Genomic DNA, 26,698 nt, shown 5'->3' on the forward strand with positions numbered 1-26,698 from the left:
GGTTTTATTTTATATGCTGATGGGGGCTTGTTTTGCTTCAAAACTTTCCAAAAGACATCTGTTAAAATGTTGTGGGTATTCCAGCAGGAAATGTTTTGAAAAATTGGCTTTGGTTTGTGACCTAACCGATACCACATGGCATTTATAGCAGTCAACTTTCAGAGCTGATTTATTACTATCATGCTGTCTTAAACACGAGAAATGTTTACTAGAGAATCAATGCTGCGGCACATTTGAATACAGCAAAACTGTCCACTGCAAGCCACTCTGGGCTCCTGGTGAGGTGAGGTGATCTGAAATCTTATTCACATCCTGCCCTGGGGCTTGTTGTCCTTAGACTGAGTCTGCGTTTCTGCACGGAGTATGGCCTGTCTGCGAGATAGAGGGGAACTTGTCTGCCTCAGATTTTTCTTCACTGGAGTGTGTGTATGTGTTGTACACAAATAGGACGTACTGTGATCTTTCTGAAAGGCTTAAAGGCGTCTGGCATACCTTCTTCACATATGACTCTCGCTGCTACAGTTACACAGCATTGTTATTCCCTTGAGACTCCCAAAGTCTCCTGCTGGCTGACACTGGGCTCCTATCCTCCCAGCATGTTTAATAACGTCATGTTAAACTCATACTGTGCTGCTCTCTTTCCTCTCTTCTCAACTCCAACCTTTACCAAAGTGTACAACCATGGGGAAAACAAAAGGATGAGGTAAGTCAAAGTCTAGGGCCCATCCCAGGCTCTCCCTGTCCCTTTCCTGGTCTCTCCCTCATAATCACACTCTACCAGGCAAAGCAAGGCCTTCATACTTCCCCAGCGGGCCTGAATGCAGCACCTCACATACTCAAAGCCTTCACATCACACTCCTGGCCAGTTGTGAAACTGGAAAGAAGCCCACAGATGAGCTCACATCTCCATGCTGAGAACTCCTGGTGATAAAGCCAAAGAAATAAATCTCTCAAGCAGAATTCTGGACAGTGGTTTATAGGCTAAGAGGAAGATATTTAGGAATAGGTGCCTATTGAGTTCTTCTTTTAACCACTCTACACACTAATATCTATTTAAAGCACATGTACAAATATTCACCCTGGGGAAAATGGCCTTATCCTTGGTATGTCTGCTTTTCCAAGTCATACATTTATTTTTGTTCTCTGATATTGGCACCACCACTTCCTCAATTCTCCTGAGAAGCACTTTACAAAAGGCCAATGTGCATATGCAAATGTACTCAGTATCATTTCTCATCAGGAAAATTCAAGTGAAAACCACAGTGATATACTAGGGGCTAAAAGTTAAAAGATTAGTAATACCAAGTGTTGGCAAAGATGTAAAGCAACTGAAACTCTCATAAATTGCTGGGGAGAATTGAAAGTGGTGTAGCCACTTCAGAGACTAGTAGTGTCTGAACTTAAACAAGTGTCTACCTTTAAAAAAAATTTTTTTTCCTTTTACAACGTTGAAGTATAGTGGATTTAAAATACTGTGTTAGTTTCAGATGTATAGCAAAGTGATCCCATTATACACAAATACATTCTTTTTCATATTCTTTTATATCATAGGTTATCACAAGATACTGAATATAGTTTTCTGTGCTGTACAGTAAATCCTTGTTTTTTTTTTTTAAATCTATTTTATATATAAGGGTGTGTATCTGTTAATCCCATACTCCTAATTTATCCCTCCCTCTGATTTCCCCTTTGGTAATCATAAGTTTGTTTTCTATGTCTGTGAATCTTGTTTTTGCTTTGTAAATACGTTTATTTGTATTATTTTTTAGATTCCACATATAAATGATATCATATAGCATTTGTCTTTCTCTGTCTGACTTATTTAGTTACTTACTGTAGTAATCTCTGGGTCCATCCATGTTACTGCAAATGAGAGCATCTTACTTTTTTAACGGCTGAGTAATATTCCATCATTCCATATTGTGTGTGTACATGTGTGTGCATACCATATCTTTATCCATTCACCTGTTGATGGACATTTATGTTGATTCCATGTCTTGGCTATTGTGAATAGTGCTGCTATAAACAATGGGGTACGTGTTTCTTTTGGAATTAGAGTTTTCTTCAGATATATGCCCAGGAGTGGGATTGGTAGATCATATGGTAGTTCTGTTTTTAGTTTTTTAAGGAATCTCCATACTGTCCTCTATAGTGGGCTGCAGCAATTTACATTCCCACCAACATTGTAGGTGGGTTCCCTTTTTTCAACACCCTCTCCAGCGTTTATTTGCAGACCATGTCTACCTTTTAATTCTCTCTTTTAAGTATATGGAAGTGCAAAATATGAGTGTCCACAAAAAGCCTTTCACAGAGATATGTATAATAGGTTTTTTCATAAAAGCCCCCCAAAAACCCCTAACTAGAAATAACTACCAACAGCAGTATGGATAAACAAGTTGTGGAGTACTATATTCATACCATGGAATACTACACAGTAATAAACAAGAGCATGCTATTGATACACATAATACTGACCTCCAAAAAGCATGCGGAGTGAAAGAAGCCAGATACAAAAGAGTACCTGCTCATTCACTTTTGAGTCACATGCCATTGATAGATTGATAGACAGTTTGTGTATGAGGTCTGCTCCTAGTGAGCAGAGCTTGAACGGCAGTGGCAATGGCAGTGGTGCATTTTTCACCCTCAGAGAGGCTTCCTGAAAGACCCTGTGGAACCACAGAGAATCGCTCTCCTTTTGATCTCAGTTAGAACTGAACAAAAATTCTCAGTGTGATGGAATGCAAAATGACATATATTTCAAAGTTCAACAACCCTTTGTTTAATGGAGTCCTATTAATGAAGTAATTTAAATGTACAGAGCACAATAAAATGATATTTTGAAGCATATGTGGAAAGTATTCTCCTCGTGGATGGAAAAGAAGGCTATGTGGAGACTGGGGGGGGGGGGGGCACACTTGCCACTGCTGCTCTGTTGTTTATTCACAGGAAGTGCTCTGGCCTGTCCAGAGGAGCACAAAACAAGGCTCACTGGACCACAGTCACTGTGAGGTTGCTGCCAGTGAGTACCTTCTTCCTCCCTAGTGGCTAGCTTTGCCAGTTAGTGGGGCCACTGCCCAGGGCCACTTAGCATCAATCCTCAAAGGTCGCTGGCACCAAATAAAGACATGAGTGGGGGAGAAGCAGGCCAGGCTTTGAAGTGCTGCAAACAGCACAAATAACTTCCCCAGACCATCGGAGCTGGCAGCATGAGTCTCAGCACAGCCCTCAGGTGTGGGGAGGGTCCACCCTCACCCTCTGTGCCCGGCCCTTGGCTGGGGGCTCCAAGGTTGAGACTGAGCTGGGGGCTTCAGTTGCCTCAGCCCTGGTGACTGAAGAGCTTTTGCACATCTGGTCTCCTGCTGAGGGACTTGTGCCCCTTGTGACTCAGGCAAAAGCTGGGTAGGGTCTTATTTGACTTTACCACAGCAAAAAAAAAAAAAAAAAAAGCCAACCTTCTCGCACACAAGCTATGCATGTTGCTTCTTTACCCCCTGCCCTTTTTTTTTCTTAAAAAACAAACAAACTGTCTGGCCACACCATGTGGCATGCAGAATCTAGTTGCTTGGGCAGGGATCGAACCCATGCCTGCCCTGCAGTGGAAGCAGGTTATCTTAACCACTGGACCACCAGGGAAGTTCCTCCTTTTTTTAATTGGCTCTTTTCAAATTCCAGCTCTATGAATGTTATCACATGCATGGACTCCTGTAATCCTAGCACACTTAGGATTCAGAACATTTCCATCATTCCAGCAAAGTCCCCCCAACTCCTACCCCTGGCAACCACTCATCTGTCGTCCATTACTATGCTTTTGTCTTTCTGAAAGTGTCAATATAAATGGGTCATACCTTTTGAGATTGGCTTCTTTCACTCACCCATTATGCCTTTGAGATCCAGCCAAGTTATTGTATTATCAGCAATTTGTTCCTTTTTATTGTGAGTAGTATTGATATCTTACTGTCTGCTTATACTTTGAACAGTGAAATGTCTCACGCATGCAAGAGAATGTCAACCTGAGAATGTTCTGTAATGAAGTGTACAAACAAGTAATTTTATTGGCTGTTCCACAGCCAGGGTAATGTTTTACAAAGAAAGAAACTAAAGTCTGCAACAGGGAATTTTCTTTGTTACTCACAATATTTAATATAAACCAGACTCATTGGCTAATGCTTTCCTTAGCTATCGTGCTGGCTCTTAAGCTGTGTCTGTCAGTTCCAAGCCTATCCTTCCACACACTGCACTGGTACTGCCAGGACTCTGCAAACATTTCTGTGCCAGCTGCTCCCTCTTAGCTTTTGCCCTCAGAGTGTCAGCCGCTTTCTGCAGTTACTGTCTCTGTGTCACCTCAGTTTCCCATTTGCCATGCCAGTCTTATAATACTTTCTCTCTTTTAAAATAACTGTGTGCTGTTTTCCTGACTGGACCTTGACTGATAAGGTACCTAGCATTGGCTACTGGCTTGCTGATGTCTGAGGCCTCTGAAGTGCTTGCTACTTCCAGTTGCTCAGTCAAAGGAGGAAAATATGAACAAGTGTGATGTTCCATGGGATGTCAAGATTTTAATGCTCTCTGTAGTTTGTGGCAGAGAGCAGGGGAGCCGACATGGTGTCAAAAGCTAACTGCTTCTAATGGCCCTTGAAAATGGGTATAGAGGGAAAAAAGTATTTGCTGGGTCACTCCACATGCTAGGTGCTGTGCGAACATGCTCCAAGAAAAATACCATATTGGAATAGCAGCTACAAAGTCACAAACTACTTACAGCCAGTTTCCCAGATCTGTCTACTTGCTGTGAAGACCAAATGGGTGAGTGAAGAGGAGAGTGTGAGAGGTATCACCACTCCTCCAGTCTTAGATCTGAAACTCAAGCCAGGCTTTTCTCTCCCTGGGATACTATGAAGGAAGCTCTAGAAATGGAGGAAATTAATCCTGTACATACATAGCCTCGTATCTTCATAAAGCACTGCTCTTTGTGATCATGTTATTTCTATGCCCAGAGCCCTTCAATAATTTCCCTTGCCTATGGGATACATCCGACACACAAGATCCTTCTGGATCTGGTCTGTTGAAGCACTGCAGCCAAACCAAAGTTTCAAAATTCATGTATATGCACTCCATTTTCTCCTGCCTCCGTGTGCTCGCCCTTGTGGTTTCCTCAGCCTGTAATCCTTTTCAAAATTCCACCCCATCCTTCAATGTCTTCTCAAATGCTCCTTTACTGTGTGGTTTAATCCTAACAATTGACTCCATTCTAACACCCCACACCAGTTAGGTATTAACACCTGACATTCAATACCATATAATTTCCTCTAGTAGTCATGGACTCTCGATGGCAGAGATTATGTCTCATTCATTTTTGTATCCTCCTAGTACTTACTTCAAAGTGAAGGAATAAATAAGAGGCTACATTAGGGGAGAGGGCATTCCAAGTGGCAATATTGCTTCGAGAGTGCAGGATATTTTCTAGAGAAGCACAAGGAGTTTGGTTTGGCTGAGGTCTAGGGTCTGCATGAAGGATCTGTGGGAAATCCATCTGGAAAGGTAGGTTAGGACCAGGTTGTACAGAGGCTGGAGACTAGCTGGATTAAGGATTTGAAATTATTTCTTTAGGCAGAATGGAGGAATAGAAGGCTTAGGTTTAGGAAAGAATTTGTAATGTCAAAGGTTCTCATACCAAAGTTAGAAATTTTTCTTAACTGGTTTAAAGGAGCAAACTAGATGAGATAAAGGGAAATACCTAAGCTGAAGCAAGACAGACTTGACTTCTACAGACAGTACCTTTTTGAGACAGGTCATAAAACAACAGAATACTTCTGAGAAAGCTTGCAAAACTATGAAGATATTTTGTAAAAACAAAACAAGACTTGTCTAGGACACTGTGGTATGTGTGATTCTTTTATAGAAAAGGAAAGGTGTGGTAGCATTTCTTAGTCCCAACTCTTAAAAACCAGTAGAATACTGAAATCCCCAATGTGAATGCATGAAGAAAGGGAAGAAAGGGAGAGACCAGATAAGAGAAGACAGAGCTGGGGATGGGGGAGAGGGTGAAGCAGCGTGTACCTCTTTATCACCAGGGCAGGTAAATAGTATTGAAAACACCCCTCCTGCCAATTCTGGTCTTTAATCTCTCATGACTCAAAACCCCATTCTCAGCCTTCTAATTCTTCTGTGAGCTAGATGAGTTTTTCTCAAAAGCTGCCTTCTGATAAGGCTGAATTTTTTCTTCTTGGTAAAAAAAGGAAGAATAAATACAGTCATTATTTATAGCTTTGGACTATGACCAAATGGGCGTGGGTCAGAATTTGAATGATGTCCTCCATTTACTTCTGAATAAGCCTATTGGAATGCCCCCTGTCTTTCAAATGCACCCCCTTAATAAGAAGAAAAGTAGGATTTGACAGATTCTTATTTTTAATATCCCTGGATGCCACAGTGTGGTAAGTAAGGAAACTACTATCAGGCTATGAAATGACAAAGAATCCCTGATGTTCTTTCCTGGTTCATTGTGTCAAGTCTGACAAAGAATATTACTGTGAACATGATTGGAATAAATTAACTGTCAACCCTGATGATAAGGATTTAGGTCTCATTGTTTCTCTGGAACCTGATCAACCTCTACCATCTCATAGCAAGCATCTCCATCCCATAGCACAGAGCCCATTTGACATCATGCCCTGCATCGCTGGGGAGGCTTGAAGAGGGACACTTGGTGAGACTGCTGGAGCCTCTTCCCACATTTGCAGAAGAGTGACTTCCATGCCTGTCTATCTAGACAGCAGAATCTAAGCAGCAACTTAGATTCCAAGAGTCCTGGAGACCTGACTGCAGGCCAAACGCAGCAATAGACTGTTCAGCTCAAGTGCTGACTCTGATCAGCTGGGGCGGCGGAGACTATGTGGGAAAGAGTGTTGTAACCTTTTGGGAATGCCTGCCTTAGGTTTGTGTAGGGGAAGAACATGTGAACATTCCAAGTATGTGCAGATCTGAGCCTGGACCAGGGGTCTTGACTGATAAGAACAGATAAGCATTCAGCAAGGGATCAGAGTGAACTGTTCTGACAAACTGACTCCACACTGTGAAATGGGAATCTATGCCATGATGGTACATTAAGGGCCAAAGTGTCATATACCATGGCAACTTCTCATCATCTGAGAGTAGATTTTTGTGGCCATCTAAATTTTGCTATTTAAAGTAAATAAACTGTGTGCTAAACATTTCCTGGTTGAACTTACCTTTTCCTGAAGCCATATATGTATCATAGGCATTGGGGTATAGGTCTCAACTGTGAAATATCTATGGCTAAGAGTATACATTTATTTTTAACTTTATATTTTTGAATAATTTTAAACTTAACAGGGAAGTCATCAAGAAATAGAGTACATATAATCCTTATCTAGGTTTTCCTAAAGTTAACATCTCACATAACCATAGTATACTTATTGAAACTAGGAAATTAACACTGATAAATACTATTAACTAATACAGTAACCTTGTTTGGATTCTATCAGTTTTCCCAATAATGTCATTTCTCTGGTCCAGGATTCAATCCAGGATCTCGCATTGGGTTTAGTTGTCAAATCTCCTTAGTCTCCTTCAGTTTGTGATAGTCCCTCAGTCTTTGCCTTCTGTGACCTTAATACTTGTGAAGAGTACTGGCCAGTTATTTTCTAGAATGTCCTTCAAGTTGGACATTGTCTTGTGATTAGATTGAAGTTACTAATTTTTGGCAAGAACCCCACAAAAGTGTTATCTCAGTGCTTCCTGTCAGGGGGTTCATGCAGAGGCATGCCTTTTTATTGCTGATGTTAACTTTGATCCCTGGGTTAAGATTGTGTCTGCCAGATATTTGCAGCTCAAGTTACTATTTTCTCTTTGTAATCAACAAGTATCTTGTGGGGAGAAACTTTGAAACTATGCAAGTATCCTGTTTCTCAGCACAATAACCCAACTATTTTAGCATCCAGTGATTCAGTTCAGTTCATTCACTCAGTTGTGTCCGACTCTTTGTGACCCCATGAACCGCAGCACGCCAGGCCTCCCTGTCCATCACCAACTCCTGGAGTTCACCCAAACCCACGTCCATCAAGTCAGTGATGCCATCCAACCCTCTCATCCTCTGTTGTCCCCTTCTCCTCCTGCCCTCAATCTTTCTCAGCATCAGGGTCTTTTCCAATGAGTCAGCTTTTCACATCAGGTGGCCAAAGTATTGGAGTTTCAGCCTTAACATCAGTCCTTCCAATGAACACCCAAGACTTATCTCCTTTAGGATGGACTGGTTGGATCTCCTTGCAGTCCAAGGGACTCTCAAGAGTCTTCTCCAACACCACAGTTCAAAAGCATCAATTCTTCAGTGCTCAGCTTTCTTTATAGTCCAACTCTCACATCCATACATATTGCCTGTAAAAAATTTTGCTGTCACATTTGGCTAAATGGTGATTTAAAACAGCTTCCATCACTATTTCTACATTTATTAGTTAGAAGTCTTCTGTAAGGAATAGCTACTCACCCCAGTGTATTTATTTACTTATCCCAGTTTACTTATGTCAGTATAGACTCCTGGATATTTCTTTTATGCTGTGTCTTATAATCTATTACTATCATTATTTTACTGTCCCAGATTTGGTCATTGGGAGCTCCTTCAAGTTGGTTCCTGTGCCCTTTTCACATGGCATTATTATTATTATTATTTCAGTACTTTCTTGCTTCTGGGCCTCTCAAGATATTCCAGGCTTGTATTCTATTTTCCCCAGCCCAGTCCTGGAAAGGAATCCTGGTTTCTTTTATTACAGAGTGGTATTTAGAAGCAAGTTCTAGGCACTAGATATGCTTAAATGTTACCAGAGTGTCATTGCTTCTAAGGCACTCTCAGATGACAGAGCTAGGAAGTGCGTTTGAATACTCATAAATGCATATGTGCATCTATTTTGTGCCTAACTACCTGCATATATACGTGTGTGTATGTGTGTGGAAATACATGTATGAATTTATATTAGTACTTTAGATTCTAATCTAACACCAAGGGATTGATTCTTGATGTCCCTCTTTCCTTATTTGGAACTCCTTTCTCCAAAGGTGACAAACTCTAATTATCCACAAAGTATTTGTTCAATCCTAGTATACACAAAAAGTAGTTTCAGAATTTCTAACTTGTTCTCTTGTAAAGAAAAAATTTACCAACTCAAGTATAATATTTGTGTACAATTCCTTTGTCATTAGTCTACACTCTTTCTTCAGGTGCGGGGGCTCCCCGAGGAGCTGTCATGTGCGAATGGGGTCTCGGGCTTCCACGTCACTGTGGAGGGAAGAGCTTGATGAGGATTAAGATGGAGACCTGCTTCTCCCACAATCAAATCATCTACCTCTGCAGCCAGTTCACCAGCCTGGACAAAAGTGAGAATGGGACCCTCAGCTGGGAAGATTTCCAATGGATTCCAGGTCTTGTCATCAAGCCACTTGGGGACTGGCTCATCAGTGGCTTCTTTCCAGAGGGAAAAGATCAGGCCGGCCTCCATGGCTTCATAAAATCTTTGGCTCACTTCTGACCCACTGAAGATAGTGCAAAGTGCAAAGAATGGACCAAATCACTTAACAGCCGAAGCAACAAACTGTACTTTGCTTTTCGACTCTATGATTTGGATAAAAATGACAAAATCTTCCACAATGAGCTATTCCAGGTTCTTTGCATGATGGCTGGAGTGAATGTCTTGGATGAGCAGCTGGGTGGAATCACAGACAGGACCATTCAGGAGGCTGATCTAGAGAGGGATGGTGCCATATCTTTTGAAGAATTTGTTGAAGCTTTGGAGAAGGTGAATAGGCAAGCAGAAAGTGAGCATCCAATTTCTTGACTAAAAGGCCAAGACCAGACCATTCCCTGCTCTCTAGTATCTAAGAACTGGACATGAGAGTCCTCCTGTCTCCCAGCCCTCCCTCTCCCCTATTATCTATCCAAGATACTACAGCTTTTGTGTGGCAACCTGCCTTTGGTGTACACAGTGCATTACAGAATGGCACACCAGTTCATCTCTGTTCAGTATCCATTCACCAGTTCCCCATTTATAAATATCACCCCCCTCCCCCAGTTATGCTGCTGAATGCTACAACATCATTCCAGTCTGAGAAACTGAGAGAGCGACTCAAGCCAAGAAGCAGCCAGACAAGCTCTGTTATTGATACAGACTGTAGCTACCCCATTGTCCCTCAGCACACAACTTTGGCCTTTTCCACATGGCCTTTGCTTCCTGTTTCTCTGTCACCCAGTCATCCATTGCCTTGATCTTTCAGTCTGCATGCCCTTTGTCATGCCTCCAAATCTCCTCTCTTAAATATATGTCTAACTTGACAGGATGCTTCTGTGGCCTGGCAGCTTTTATTTACCTTTGCTCATAAATGAGGCTCTGGGACACTGTCTCCCCAGGAGCATTCTGGGAACCAACACTTGTCTCAGAAGAATGTGACCATCTGTTTTGTTCCTTGCACTCTGCTCTGTCATCAAAGGGCTGCTGGAGGGAGACGTTCTTCTTGAGAAGTGTCGAGCCAAGTCTTCCAGGTAGCTTGCCATGGGTGCTTGACCTCTGGCCTCTGATTCTGCACACGAAGGGTGGCTACTCTGTGGGTACCCATTAGTACAGTGTTGTTTCTTCAGAAAATAACCACATGCCTGCTTGTCTGCTCAGCTTTGGGGCACTGTCACAAGCAGAGGAGCCACCCTGAAAGTCTGCCTGGGACTCTCCAAACAAGAGAGCCTCTTGTGTCCCCACCTCTGCAGCATGCTTTATACAAGTTGGTACTGCACACCCTGGAATGTTTTCACTGCATGTTTCCAAGTGGAAAGAGTTATGGAGAGGCCTAATTGATCCTGTCCAAGGGATTTCAAGATTGTCCGTAGTATCCTCAAGGTTTTTTCACTTGACAAATAATTACGTCAGAAGCCACAGTCAGCTCCCAGTAGAGGTCCAGAGCACTGACTGTATTGTCACATTAGCTGTCTGGTTACGCTGGCTTCCTGCATCCAGTGGTAATTGCTTAGAATCAAAGAGTCTGGCAGTGGTGGCACAAGCCGAGGTAGCACTGTAGACCTTTCAGCAAGCCAGCAGTCAGAGCAGCTTCTTTGCCAAATTCAGCTTAGTTTAAACCTCACCCCAAAAGGCTGTTGCCATCCTAACACCTAAATCTGTTCATTCATATATCTGCCTGTGGTGGATTTTCTCCTTATCATCAAATTCAGACTTAAATTGAAGAAACTAGGGAAAACCATGAGACCATTCAGGGATGACCTAAATCAAATCCCTTATGATTATATGGTGGAAGTAACAAATAGATTCAAGGGTTTAGATCTGATAGACAAATTGCCTGAAGAAGTATGGACGGAGGTTCATCACATTGTACAGGAGGCAGGGATCAAGACCATCCCCAAGAAAAAGAAACACAAAAAGGCAAAATAGTTGGCTGAGGAGGCCTTACAAACAGCTGAGAAAAGAAGAGAAGCTAAAGGCAAAGGAGAAAAGGAAAGATATAAGCATCTGAATGCAGAGTTCCAAAGAATAGCAAGGAGAGATAAGAAAGCCTTCCTCAGTGATCAGTGCAAAGAAACAGAGGAAAACAATAGAATGGAAAAGACTAGAGATCTCTTCAAGAAAATTAGAGATACCAAGGGAACATTTCATGAAAAGATGGGCTTGATAAAGGACAGAAATGGTATGGACCTAACAGAAGCAGAAGAGATTAAGAAGAGGTGGCAAGAATACACAGAAAAACTATACAAAAAAGGTCTTCATGACCCAGATAACCACGATGGTGTGATCACTCACCTAGAGCCAGACATCCTGGAATGTGAAGTCAAGTGGGCCTTAAGAAGCATCACTATGAACAAAGCTAGTGGATGTGATGGAATTCCAGTTGAGCTATTTCAAATCCTGAAAGATGATGCTGTGAAAGTGCTGCACTCAATATGCCAGCAAATTTGGGAAACTCAGCAGTGGCCCCAGGACTGGAAAAGGTCAGCTTTTACTCCAGTCCCAAAGAAAGCTAATGCCAAAGAATGTTCAAACTACAGCACAATTGTACTCATCTCACACGCTAGCAAAATAATGCTCAAAATCCTCCAAGCCAGGCTTCAACAGTACATGAACCATGAACTTCCAGATGTTCAGGCTGGATTTGGAAAAGGCAGAAGAACCAGAGATCAAATTGCCAACATTCGTTGGATCATTGAAAAAGCAAGAAAGTTCCAGAAAAAATATCTGCTTTATTGACTATGCCAAAGCCTTTGACTGTGTGGATCACCACAAACTGTGGAAAATTCTGAGATAGATGGGAATACCAGACCACCTTATCTGCCTCTTGAGAAATCTGTATGCAGGTCAAGAAGTAATAGTTAGATCTGGCCATGAAACAATGGACTGGTTCCACATCAGGAAAGGAGTACATCAAGGCTGTATATTGTCACCCTGCTTATTTAACTGCTATGCAGAGTAGATCATGTGAAATGCCAGGCTGGAAGAAGCACAAGCTGGAATCAAGATTGCTGGGAGACATATCAATAACCTCAGATATGCAGATGATACCACCTTTATGGCAGAAAGCAAAGAACTAAAAAACCTCTTGATGAAGGTGAAAGAGGAGAGTGAAAAAGCTGGCTTAAAACTTAACATTCAGAAAACTAAGATCATGGCATCTGGTCCCATTGCTTCATGGCAAATAGATGGGGAAACAATGGAAACAGTATGAGACTTTATTTTCTTGGGCTCCAAAATCACTGCAGATGGTGACTGCAGCCATGAAATTAACTAAAAGACACTTGCTCCTTGGAAGAAAAGTTATGACCAACTGAGACAGCATATTAAAAAGCAGAGACATTTCTTTGCCAACAAAGGTCTGTCTAGTCAAAGCTTTGGCTTTTCCAGTAGTCATGTAGGGATGTGAGAGTTGGACTATAAAGAAAGCTGAGCACTGAAGAATTGATGCTTTTGAACTGTGGTGTTGGAGAAGACTCTTGAGAGTCCCTTGGACTGCAAGGAGAGCCAACCAGTCCATCCTAAAGGAAATCAGTCCTGAATATTCATTGGAAGGACTGATGGAGCTGAAACTCCAATACTTTGGCCACCTGATGCGAAGAACTGACTCATTGGAAAAGACCCTGATGCTGGGAAAGATTGAAGATGGGAGGAGAAGGGGACGACGGAGGATGAGATGGTTGGATGGCATCACTGACTCGATGGACATGAGTTTGAGCAAGCTCCGGGAGTTGGTGATGGGCAGGGAGGCCTAGTGTGCTGCAGTCCATGGGGTCACAAAGAGTCAGACACGACTGAACGACTGAACTGAACTGAACTGGTGGATTTTCTCTGACTCATTGTGTGCTTTCCTGCTTGGGAAGAAGCAATTCTTTAGAAAAGGAATGGCCAAAGAACACCACTGCAAAGGGAAAGGAAAGGAATGGGGGACAGAGGAGTGGCTGGGCGAGATCGCTCAAGTACAAACAAATGAGGAATTCTGTCTGATGTATCATCCTGGCTTTCTGATGAAGTGATATAACACAGGAATTGTTTACAAGGGGAGAACTGTCTGATAAGCATCTATTCAGCATCTCAGAGGCTCTTTGACTTGAATTTTTAAAGTTCCTAAGTTTATGGCTTTGCCCTCTTTCAGCAGTAATAGCATACTGTTTAAATCCTTGGCCGTGCCTTATTCTTCTATTTAGAATTATATTCATCAGTCCATCAGTAAATATTTGTGATTAAGACAAAACAACAAAATAAACATAGGTTTTTCCGAAGTTACTTAGGTTAGCTATTTTCTTACCCATCTCCTTCAGTGTGGTTATGATACTCATTTGTAATATAGTTAAGTTTATCTGTTATTGCCTGTTTTCCGTTTTGGCTTCTCTTTACATTCGGGCTGATGTTAATTATTTATTTATCAGGTTGGGTATGTGATACACTGGGGCTTCCCAGGTGGCACTAGTGGTAAAGAACCCGCCTGCCAGTGGAGGAGACATAAGAGACATGGGTTCAATCCCTGGGTTGGGAAGATCCCCTGGAGGAGGGCGTGGCAACCCACTCCAGTATTGCCTGGAGAACTCCATGGACAGAGGAGCCTGGCAAGCTATGGTCCATAAGGGCGCAAAGTGTCAGACATGACTGAAATGACTTAGCATGCATGCATGTGTGTGAAAGATTACTTGGGTTCTAAGAGTTAGAGCTCCCCAAAATATACTCAAAGGCATGCTCCCTTGACCCTGCTACCTCCTTCCCATCCCCCATGTTTTCTACTCCATTCCTACCCACGCCCTGTTGGTAAACTCGTCTCATTCGTTTCTGGTTTCTCTCTCCTGTATAGTCAGTTTTGCCATAACTCTTGTTTTGAAAAAGCAAGTTTGTCCCAGCATTACTGCTATCTTAGAGAACAATCTGAGCTTAGCATGAATTTTGTGTTTGTTTATGCACAATCTCGTGCATGAGAAGCTCTAGGTGAACGCAGGAACTGACCCAGCTGACCTGAACTGTGGAAAAACATAAAATGCACACACCTCAATCATCTCTGAAGCCCCTTGGTTCCCCCTTTGTCTTAGCAGCCATGCCCATCGCCGGTTCTGCAGCCTGCCTTCTGATGTCAGGCACCCCTGTGTCTCCCCCTTCTCCTGACGTCCACTCCACAAGCACACATTAGGGCCTTTTCTAGGGAAAGTGCCGTATGTATTGTATTATGCATTTCTTAACCATTTTGTGCATGTAAACCTGTGCTACTTTTATTAGGGTCCTATCTTTGTGTGTGACAGAAATGTTTTGAGTGTTGTGCTCTGTTTTCTCCGTAAACCTTTTGATTTTGATTGTGCAGTTCTGCATAATGTGAAGATTCATAAGGATGGCTATGTGGTACTACAGCAGAATTGACTATTTCTTTTACACAAATAAGTGGATACCTTCATATCTTCTTATATATCCTCCTTTGTAACATGAAGGGTAGCATACTGTAGACACTCTTTTGGGCTTTGCCTTTGTCCCTTAAGCGTATGTCCTAGAAAGCACTCCTTATTAGCTCATAAAATATTTTTTACAGCTGCATAGTACTTCATTATGTGGATGTCCTGCAGTGTATTCCATCACTACATGTACAGAACCACAGAGCAAGGGCTAATATCATTAATGAATAAATACCTCTTAAATATATCCATCTGTTTATAGGCACCTTGGTTGTTTCCAGTATCTCATAACTATAAACAACCCTGCAATGAATAATCTTTTTGTATTACTGGAGGTGAAGGTGTAGCAAGATTTCTAGGGCAGAAAGTGAGTGCATATGTGGTTGTGTTAGAGATCGCCAAATTCCCTTCTAGATAGGCTGTCCAAAAAGTTTGCATTTCCACCAACAATATTTGTGAGTACCTGTTTTCTCCCCAATTGCACCAATGGAATAGAGTATGTTGTCGTATTCTTTAATTTTTCCTAATCTAATAAGTGATAAATGGCATCTATATTGTTTGTATTTCTCTAATTATGAGTTTGAACAATTTTCCCTAAGTTTAATAAATGTTTTTATGTTTTCTTCTGGATTGTCTGTTCAAGGCTTTTCCCCCACATTTCTACCAGATTTTTGCTGCTTTCTTTGTCCCTCATTTTTAAGAGTATTTATCTATTAGTGATATCAGTCCTTTTTCCCCACGGTATATGTTGCACATATATTCTCCCAGTTTTTGGTTATCGTTTGACTTTGTTTATCATGTCTCAGCATGCAAAAAAGTTAATGTTCAAGTTTATCAGTATTCTCTTTTATTGCCTCTGTTATCAGAGTTACAGAGCCACTTCCTAGACCAAGGGCAAAGAATAATTCACCCCTACTCTGTAACAGTACTTGTATGGTTGCATTTTTTTATGTCTAAGTCTCTGATCCCTTTGGAGTTCAATCTTGTATAAGGTGTGAAGTATAACTCTAATTAAATGGTTCTCAACCAGGGGCAAACTAACAGTGTCTGGAAACATTTCAGGTTGTCAAAACTAGGGGAAGGAGTGCTCCTGACATCTAGTGTATAGAGGCCAAGGATGCTTCTAAACATCCTACAGTGTATAGACTAACTCCCACAGCAAAAAATGATCTGACTCAAAATGTCAGTAGTGTCGAGATTGAGAAATTCTGATAACAATTTTTTTCTTCAACAAGTGGCTACCCAGTTGTTCAAGCATCATTAAAAAAAAAATTACAACTCTCTCTCTTTTTGCCTCAGTGTTTAGCAATATTACCTCTATCAGATATTTTCATATATACTTGGGTCCATCTCTGGAATTTGTATTCTATTCTACTGGTATATTTGTGCCAGTATCACAGTGTTGTAATTCAGTGTATTTAGGCTTTAAAGATATTTTAATATCTGTTAGGGCTAGTCCCCCCTTATAGGTGTCTTTTCTTCAGGGTTTTACTGGCTATTTTTTTTTAATAGACTATTTTTTTTTTTACTTTGTTACTTTACAATACTGTATTGGTTTTGCCATACATTGATATGAATCCACCATGGGTGTACATGAGTTCCCAAACATGAACCCCCCTCCCCCCTCCCACCCCATATCATCTCTTTGGATCATTGAATGAGTCTTTAAATTCTATAGTGCTTTGCAATTTTCAGAAGTTTCACACGCACAATTTCATATAACCCCATAATAACCTATGTTACCCCTCCCCTCTTCCCTCTCCTTATGGTAACCACTGGTTTGATCTCTCTATCTCTGCTTCTGCTTCTTTTTTTGTTTTATTCGCTAGTTTGTTGCTTTTTAGTTTCCACGTGTAGGTGATTATCATACAGTATTTGTCTTTCTCTGTCTGATTTATTTAATTTAGCATGAGTGAGTGAGTGAAGTCGCTCAGTCATGTCCGACTCTTTGCGACCCCGTGGACTGTAGCCCACCAGGCTCCTCCATCCATGGGATTCTCCAGGCAAGAATACTGGAGTCAGTTGCCATTTCCTTCCAAATCCATCCATGTTGCTGCAAATGGCAAAATTTTACTTTTATGGCTGAGTACTATTCCATTATACACCCACACGCACCATATCTTCTTTATCTATTCATCTGTTGATGACATTTAGCTTGCTTCCATATCTTGGCAATTGTAAATAATGCTGCCATGAACACTGGGGTGTGTGTACATTTCTGAATTACTGTTTTGGGCTTGTTTTTTCCAGATATATGCCCAGGAGTGGAACTGCTGGGTCATATGGTAGTTTGGAGAAGGCGATGGCACCCCACTCCAGTACTCTTGCCTGGAAAATCCCATGGACAGAGAAGCCTGGTAGGCTGCAGTCCATGGGGTTGCTAAGAGTTGGATACAACTGAGCGACTTCCCTTTCACTTTTCACTTTCATGCATTGGAGAAGGAAATGGCAACCCACTCCAGTGTTCTTGCCTTGAGAATCCCAGGGACAGAGGAGCCTGGTGTGCTTCTGTCTATGGGGTCACACAGAGTCAGACACGACTGAAGCGACTTAGCAGCAGCATGGTAGTTCTACTTTTAGTTTTTAGAGAAATCACCATACTGTTTTCCACAGTGGTGACACCAATTTACATTCCCACCAAGTATTCAAGGGTTCCTTTTTCTCCAGACCCTGCCTTGCATTTATTATTTATAATAAATAATATTTTTGATTATGGCATTCTGATGTGTGTGAGGTGATCCTCATTGTAGTTTTCATTTCCATTTCTCTAATAATTAGTGATGTTGAGCATCTTTTCATGGGCCTGTTGGCCATCTGCATTTCCTTTTGGAAAAATGTCTATTCAAGTCTTCTGCCCATTTGTTAATCAGGTTGTTTGGTTTTTTGATGTTGAGTTGTATGAGCTGTTTATTTTTAACTGGAGGATAATTGCTTTACAATATTGTGTTGGTTTCTGCCATACTGTATGAGCCATTTACATTTCTTAGATGTGATCCTTTCATTGGTCATATCATTTGCAAATATCTTCTCTCATTCAGTAGGTTATCTTTTCATTTTTTTGGTAGTTTCCTTTGCTGTGTAAAAGCTTTTAAGTTTAATTAGGTCCCATTTGTTTATTTTTGCTTATGTTTCCTTTGCTTTAGGAGGTAGATCAAAAAATATATTGCTGTGATTTATGTCAAAAAGAGTGTTCTGTCTATGTTTTCCTCTAGGAGTTTTATAGTATATGGTCTTACATTTACATCTTGAATCCATTTTGAACCTACTTTGTATATGGTGTTAGAGAATTCTTTTACATGTAGCTGTCTAGGTTTCTCAGCACCACTTATTAAAGAGACTACCTTTTCTCCATTGTATATTCTTGCCTCCTTTGTTGTAGATTACTGATTTTAAGTGTATGGGTTTATTTCTAGGCTCTCTATTCTGTTTTGTTGATCTATGTGCCAGTACTTGGCGCCAGTACCATATTTTTTTTTTGATGACTATAGCCTTGTAGTATAGGCTGAAGACTGGGAGCATGATTCCTCCAGCTCTGTTTTTCTTTCTCAAGACTGTTTCAACTATTCAGGGTCTTTTGTGTTTCCATACAAATTTTAAAATTATTTGTTCTCATTTTTTGAAAAAAAATGCCACTGGTGTTTTGATAGCTCAGTTGGTAAAGAATCCACCTGCCATGCAGGAGACCCTGGTTTGATTCCTGGGTCAGGAAGATCCGCTGGAGAAGGGATAGGCTACCCACTCCAGTATTCTTGGGCTTCCCTTGTGGCTTAGCTGGTAAAGAATCTGCATGCAATGTAGAAGACCTGGGTTCGATCCCTGGGTTGGGAAGATCCCCTGGAGAAAGGAAAGGCTGCCCACTCCAGTATTCTGGCCTGGGGAATTCCATGGACTGTATAGTCCATTTGCAAAGAGCTGGACACGCTGAGCGGCTTTCACTCTTTCCCCTCCTTGCACTGAATCTGTAGATTGCCTTGGGTAGTATGATCATTTTAATATTCTTCCAGTCTAAGAACATGGTATACTTTCTATCTGTGTTGTCTTCAGTTTATTTCATTAACGTCTTAAAGTTTTCCAAGTACAGGTCTTTTACCTCCTTAGGTGGGTTTGTTACTAGGTTTTTTTTTTTCTTTTTGATGCAATGGTAAGTGGGATTGTTTCCTTAATTTCTGTTTCTGATAGTTTATATTAGTGTATACAAGTGCAACATATTTCTTTATTTTAATTTTGTACCAAATTCACTGATGAGCTCTAGTACTTTTCTGGTGGCATCTTTAGGATTTTCTATGTATAGTATCATGTCATCTGCAAAAAGTGCATTTTACTTCTTCCTTTCCAATTTGGATTCCTTTTGTTCCTTTTTCTCATCTGATTGCTGTGGGTAGAACTTCAAAACGATGTTGAATAAAAGTGGCAAGAGTGGCCATCCTTGCCTTGTTCCTTATCTTTCAGGAAATGCTTTCAGCTTTTCATCATTGGGCATGATGTTAGTTGTGGGTTTGTCATGTATGACCTTTATTTAGTGGAGTTATGTTACCACTATGCCCACTTTCTGGATTTTTTTTTTAATCATAAATGGATGTTGAGCTTTATCAAAAGATTTTTCCGCATCTGTTGGGGTGCTCATATGGTTTTTATTCTTATATTTGTTAATGTAGTATGTTACATTGATTGATTTGTGGATATTGAAAAATCCTTCTATCCCTGGGATAAATCTCACTTGATCATGGAGTATGAGCCTTTTAACGTATTGTTGGATTTGTGTTGTTAACATTTTGTTGAGGATTTTTGCATCTATGTTCGTCAGTGATGTTGGTCTGTAATTTTCTTTCTTTGTGATAACTCTGTCTGATTCTGGTATCGTGGTGACACTGGCCTGATAGAATGAGTTGAGAAGTATTCCTTCCTCTGCAATTTTTTGGAATATTTTGAGAAGGATAGGTCTTAACTTTTCTCTAAATGTTTGGTGAATTCACCTGTAAAGTCATCTAGCCCTGGACTTTTTTATGGGGGGGGGGGTGAGTTTTAAAATTATTGGTTCAATTTCGTTATTGGAAATTGGTCTGTTCATATTTTCTATTCCTTCCTGGTTCAGTCTTGGGAGAGTGTACCTTTCTAAGGGTTTGTCCATGTGTCTTCTAGGTTGTCCATTTTATTGGCATATAGTTGTCTGTAGTAGTCTTTTGGTGGTTTAGTTGTTAAGTTGTGTCCGACTCCTGCGTTCCTATGGACTGTAACCCACCAGGCTCCTCTGTCCATGGGATTTTCCAGGCAAGAATACTGGAGTGGGGTGCCATTTCCTTCTCCAGGGGATCTTCCCAAGCCAGGGATCAAACCTGGGTCTCCTGTATTGTAGGCAGATTCTTTACCGACTGAGCTACAAGGGAAGCCCTAGTAGTCTCTTATCCTTTTTATTTCTGTGGTGTCTTTTATTTATTTATTTCAATTGGAGTATAACTGCTTTACAGTGTTATATTAGTTTCTGCTGTACAACAGTGTGAATGAGCTATATGTATACATATATCTCCTCCCTCTTGAGCCTCCCTCCCACCCTCTAGGTCATCACCGAGCACCAAACTGAGCTCCCTGTGTTACACAGCAGCTTCCCACTAGTTATCTATTTTTTACACATGGTGGTGTATATGTTACCCTCTCAATTCATCTTATGTCCACAAATCCATTCTCTCTTGTCTGTATTCCTGTCCTGCAGATAGGTTCATCAGTAACATTTTTCTAGAGTCCATATATATGCATTAACATACAATATTTGTTTTACTCTTTTTGATTTACTCAGTATCACAGACTCTAGGTTCATCCACATCTCTACAAATGACCTAGGTTTGTTCCTTTTTAAGGGTAATACTCCATTGTATATATGGACCATATCTCCATGCATTTATCTGTCAATGAACATTTAGGTTGCTTCTATGTCCTGGCTATTGCAAACAGTGTTGCAGCAAACATTGGGGTACATGTGTCTTTTCAAATTATGATTTTCTCAGGGTATATGCCCAGTAGTGGGAATTCTGGGTCATATGGTAGTTTTGTTTTTAGTTTTCTAAGGCGCCTCCATACTGCTCTTCAGAGTGGTTGTATCAATTTATATTCCCACCAACAGTGCAAAGCGGGTTCCCTTTTCTCTACATGCTCTCCAGCATTAATTGTTTGTACAATTTTTTGATGATGGCCATTCTGATCAGTGTGAGGTGATACCTCATTGTAGCTTTGATTTGCATTTCTCTAATAAAGAGCAATGTTGAGCATCTTTTCATGTGTTTATTAGCCATCTGTACATCTTCTTTGGAGAAATGGCTATTTAACTCTTTCACCCATTTTTTGATTGGGTTGTTTGTTGTTTTGATATTGAGCTGCATGAGCTGCTTATATATTTTGGAGATAATATTTTAGATAATATTTTGGAGACATATTTTGTCAGTTGCTTTGTTTGCAAATATTTTCTGCCATTCTGAGGGTTGTTTTTTCATCTTATGTAGAGTTTCCTTTGCTGTGCAAAAGCTCTTAGGTTTAATTAGGTTCCATTTATTTATTTTTATTTTTGTTTTTATTTTCATTACTCTAGGAGGTTTTTATTTTCATTACTCAAAAAGGATCTTGCTGCAATTTATTTCAAAGAGTGTTTTGCCTATGTTTTCCTCTAAGAGTTTTATAGTGTCTGGCCTTACATTTTGTTCTTTAATCCATTTTGAATTTATTTTTGTATATTGTGTTAGGAAGTGTTCTAATTTCATTCTTTTACATGTAACTGTCTAGTTTTCCCAGCACTACTTATACAAGAGGATTTCTTTTCTCCATTGTGTATTGTTGCCTCCTTTGTCAAACATGAGGTGACCATGGGTTTATCTCTGAGCTTTCTGTCCTGTTTCATTGATGTATATTTCTGTTTTTTTTGCCAGCACCATACTGTCTTGATGACTCTAGCTTTGTGGTACCATCTAAAGTCAGGGAGCTTGATTCCTCCAGCTCCATTTTCCTTTCTCAAGATTTCTTTGGCTCTTTGGGATCTTTTGTGTTTCCAAACAGATTGTAAAAAATTTTTGTTATAGTTCTGTGAAAAATGCCATTGGTGATTTGAAAGGGATTGCATTGACCTTGTAGATTGCTTTGGGTAGTATAGTCATTTCACAATATTGATTCTTTCAATCCTAAAACATGGTATATCTCTCCATCTGTTTGTATCATCTTTGATTTCTTTCATCAGTGTCTTATAGTTTTTCTGGAAACAGGGCTTTTGTGTCCTTAGGTAGATTTATTCCTAGGTATTTTATTCTTTTTGTTGCAATGGTGAATGAGATTGTTTCCTTAATTTCTCTTTCTGATTTTTCATTGTTAGTATATAGGAATAGAAGAGATTTTTGGTGTTTTAATTCTGTATCCTGTGAGTTTACTAAATTCATTGATTAGATTTAGTAGTTTTCTGGTGGCATTTTTAGGATTTTCAGTATCACGTCATCTGCAAACAGTGACAGCTTTACTTCTTTTCCAGTCTGGATTCCTTTGCTTTTTCTTCTCTGATTGCCATGACCAAGACTTCCAAAACTATGTTGAAAAACAGTGGCAAGACTGGGCACCCTGAATAAATTTCAAAAATCCTGCATTTGTATTCTCCTCCCCTCATGATTGCTTTATTTTTGCTGCAAGGCTTATGGACTTTAAATTCTGCAACCAGAGATTGAACCTGTGCCCCATGCATAGGAAGCATAGAGTTCTAACCACTGGACTGCCAGGGAATTCCCACAATTACTATTTTTAATATCATATTTTTATGTAGTTATTTTGTATATTCCTTAACAGTTTTTTGTGGACATAGATGATTTTGCTACTTTTGTCTTTAAGCTCCCTACTAGTTTTGTGTGTGGATGATTTCCTACCTTTACTGTATATTTGCCTTTACTGGTGAGCTTTCTCGTTTTGTAATTTTCTTGTTTCTACTTGGGGCCTTTTCTCTTTTTGCCTAGAGAAGTTCCTTTAACATTTGTTGTAAATCTGGTTTGGTGGTCCTGAACTCTTTTTGCTTGCCTGTAAAGCATTTGATTTCTCTGTGAAATCTGAAGGAGAGCCTTGCTGGGTAGAGTTGTCTTGGTTGTAGGTTTTTCTGTTTCATCACTTAAAATACACTGTGCCATTCTGTTCTGGCCTGCAGATTTTATAATGAAAAATCAGCTGATAGCGTTATGGGAGTTCCCTTGAATGTTACTTGTTGCTTTTCCCTTGATGTTTCTCATATTCTCTCTTTATCCTTAATTTTTGTCATTTTAATTATAGTGTGTCTTGGTGTGTTCCTTTTTGGGTTCTTCTCTATGGGACTCTGTGCTTCCTAGACTTAGGTGACTGTTTTCTTTCCCAGGTTAGGCAAGTTTTCAGTTATTAGATTTTCAGATATGTTCTCAGCCTGTTTCTCTTTCTTCTCCTTCTGGGACCTGTATAATGGGATTTTTAGTATGCTTGATGTTGTCCCAGAGGTCTCTTCAACTGTCCTCTTTTCATTTTTTTTTTTTCTGTTCACTGGTAGTGATTTCTACCACTGTCTTCCAGCTCATCAATCCAGTCCTTGATATCATTTAGTCTACTATTGATTCCTCCTAAAGTATATTTTTTTCATTTCAGTTACTGTTCTTCATCTCTGTTTCATTAGTCTTTATATTTTCCAACTGTTAAAAACTTCTAACTTGTTTTGTGCATCCATTCTTCTCCCAAGTTCTTTCATCATCTTTACGATCATCACTCTGACCTCCTTCTAAGGTAGAATGTCTGTCTCCTCTTCACTTAGTTATTCTGGGGTTTTCTCTTATTCCTTCATCTGGAACATGTTCCTCCGCTACCTCATTTTTATCTAAGTTGCTGTTGGTGTTTTTCCATATGCAGTAGGTTAGTTATGTTTCTCAACCTTGGAGGAGTGGCCCTCTGTAGGACAAGTCCTATGCGTCCCTGAAGCACGTTCCCCTTTTGTCACCCAAGCTGTATGCTCTAGGGATTCCCCCTAAGACGGTTGTGTGGGTCCTTCTTTTGTGGTGGGCTGACGATGTGGGTCGTCTGATAGGCCCCTAGTCCAACTGGTTGTCAGGCCCTGCCTTGTATGGATGCTACTGGCTGCTGGGACTTGTTTATGAATGTCTGACTACAGAACTCCAGGGGGCCCTGGGGGCTAGTACCAGCTCACTGGTGGGTGGAGTCAGGGTACAGGAGACTCAGGGGCTATTGTCCTCTCTAGTGGTGGGTGAAGGCAGTTCTTGGGATTAGTGCTAGACTACTGGCAGGTGGAGCCTGGTCCTGGAGCCTGGCTGCAGGGCCCAGGGATCCAGAGCTGGTATCAGATCACTGATGGGTGGTGGAGGTTCCTAACACAGTTGAGTATGAGGTTTGGGGTGTCCCAAAACTTGTGTTGTCCTGCTAGTGGGCAGGGCATGTCCAAGGATTGGGGCTGATGTACTTTTGGTTGGCTGGGTCTACAAGTTGTGGGACTGTAGTTTTATGGCATCTGGTGTCTGCCCACTGGTGGGTGGAGCTGGGTCTTGGCCCTCTGGTGGGCAGGGCCATGCCTAGAGGTGTGTCTAGAGGGGGCTATGAACTCATGTTCATATGAGCTCAGACAGTAAAGAATCCGCTTGCAATGTGGGAGACCTGGGTTCAATCCCTAGGTCGGGAAGATCTCCTGGAGAAGGGAAAGGCTACCCACTCCAGTATTCTTGCCTGGAGAATCCCCATGGACAGAGGAGCCTGGCGGGTTACAGTCCATGGGGTTGCAGAGTCAGACATGACTGAGTGACTAAGCACACATGAGCTCATGAAGTCTTTAGGCAGCCTATGTGCTGATGGGTGAGGCTGTGTCCCCATCCAGTTAGTTGTTTGACCTGAGATGCCCCAAAACAGGTGCCTACAGGCCACTGGGTAAGGCCACGGCTTGGAGCTTCTGAGCTAATGGCACCTGCCAGCACTGACTTCCATGGGGTAGAATAAGTTCCTAAATATGGCTGCTGCCAGTGTCTGTGTCCCCAGGATGAGCCACAGCTGCCCCCACCTCTCGGGAAGGCTCTTCAAGACCAGCAGATGGTTCTGGCCCTGCTGCTGCTGCTGCTGCTAAGTCGCTTCAGTCGTGTTCAACTCTGGCCCTGGCTCCTATGAAATTACTGCTTTTGCCCTGGATCTTGGTGTGCATGAGGTTTTCGTGTGTGCATCCTTTAAGAGTGGTTAAACCCTGCTGGCCTTCAAAGCCAAATGCTCTGGGGGCTTGTCTTCCCAGAGCATTGCAGGACCTCTGGGCTAGGGAGCCTGATGTGGGACTTAGAACTCCCCTGAGGGAAAAACTCTGCAATGTAAGTATTCTCCAGTTTGTGGGTCACTGACCTTGGGGGTCTGGGATTTAATTATATCACAAATCCATTCCTACCCATCTTGTTGTGGTTCCTTCTTTTATATATATATATATAGATAGATAGATAGATAGATAGATAGATAGATAGATAGATAGATAGATAGATAGATAGATAGATATATAATGTCTCTAGTTGTTAAAGATCTTTTCTGGTAGGTTTTGGTCTTTTTCATAGATGGTTGTTCTGCAGATGGCTGTGGTTTTGGTGTGCTGTTAGAGAAGGTGAGCTCAGGGTTTTTCTACTCTGCTATCTTGGCCAGAATTTTCTCTAGCTGTTCTTGTATGTTTGCTTCTCCATGAGGACTTCAGTATCAATGGATCTAACCCCCTTTTAAAAAAAAGCTTATGAGTAAGTTTTTGAAGGATTGTGTTAAATTTCTAAGTTAACTTAGAACTGACTTGTTTATGGTGCTGAATCATTCTATACAAGAACAAGGGATGTCCTTCCATTTGAGAAAGTCTAATTTTGTGTCTTTTAGGAATGCTTTCAAGTTTTTCCAATATAGGTTTTGCACATTTGTGAAAAATTAATTTCTAAGTAATCTTCTTTGTTACTGCTGTAAATGGAATTTTCTATAGCACCAGGCCATCTAATTGTCTCTCATTTGTATAAATGAAGGGTATTGATTTTTGTGTTTATGTCCTGCTAGTGTACTGAATTCTTTTATTGTTTAAATTAGTTTTATCATTGATTCTCCACAATCTTCCTGGTACAGCATCACATCACCTGCAACTAGACCTAGGTTTACTTCTTCTTTACCAATTCTTATACCTGTAATTGATCTATTTTGTCTAACTGCTTGGATTAATCCCTCTAATATAATGCCAATTAGTACCAGATAGCGAGTATCCTTCCTTTGTTCCTGATTTTAGTAGAAATGCCTCTGATGTTTCCCTAAGATATTGGCTTTAGGACTAAGGCAGAGATATTTTATCCTGTTAATGAAGTACCACTCACTTCCTATTTTCTCAAGTCTTCATAAAGAATAGGTCTTGTATTTTATTAAAGGCCTTTCCATCATCTATGGAAGTAATCATATGGATTTTTCCTCCTTAGATCTATTAACACAGTATATGATACTAATGGATTTTCTAATACTGAACCTACCTTCCATTCCTGGAATAAATCCCATTTAGTCATGGTATATGAATTTCTTAATGTGATACTGTATTCTGTTTGCTCAAAGTTAATTTACTTTTTAAAATGTATTTTATTTATTTTAGCTTTGCACTGGGTCTTCATTGCTGCGTGTGGGCTTTCTCTAGTTGTGGCAAGCAGGGGCTACTCTTTCTTGAGGTGCACAGGCCTCTCATTGGGGTGGCTTCTCCTGTTGCAGAGCATGGGCTCTAGGACACGCCGGCTTCCGTAGTTGTGGCACGCGGGCTTATTAATT

The 26,698-nt window shown here is 40.8% G+C and overlaps 1 protein-coding gene and 1 pseudogene across 2 annotated transcripts in view; one reads left to right on the plus strand and one right to left on the minus strand.

The window, feature by feature from the left end:
* The window catches only part of NHS (NHS actin remodeling regulator), a 341,883-nt gene that overhangs the window by 16,104 nt on the left and 299,081 nt on the right, over positions 1 to 26,698 (minus strand). The window lies entirely within an intron of this gene.
* On the plus strand, positions 9,263 to 9,842 carry LOC138071037 (calcineurin B homologous protein 1 pseudogene; annotated as a pseudogene).

This window comes from Capricornis sumatraensis, chromosome X (genome assembly GCF_032405125.1).
Source record: "Capricornis sumatraensis isolate serow.1 chromosome X, serow.2, whole genome shotgun sequence".
Classification (NCBI taxonomy): Eukaryota; Metazoa; Chordata; class Mammalia; order Artiodactyla; family Bovidae; genus Capricornis; species Capricornis sumatraensis.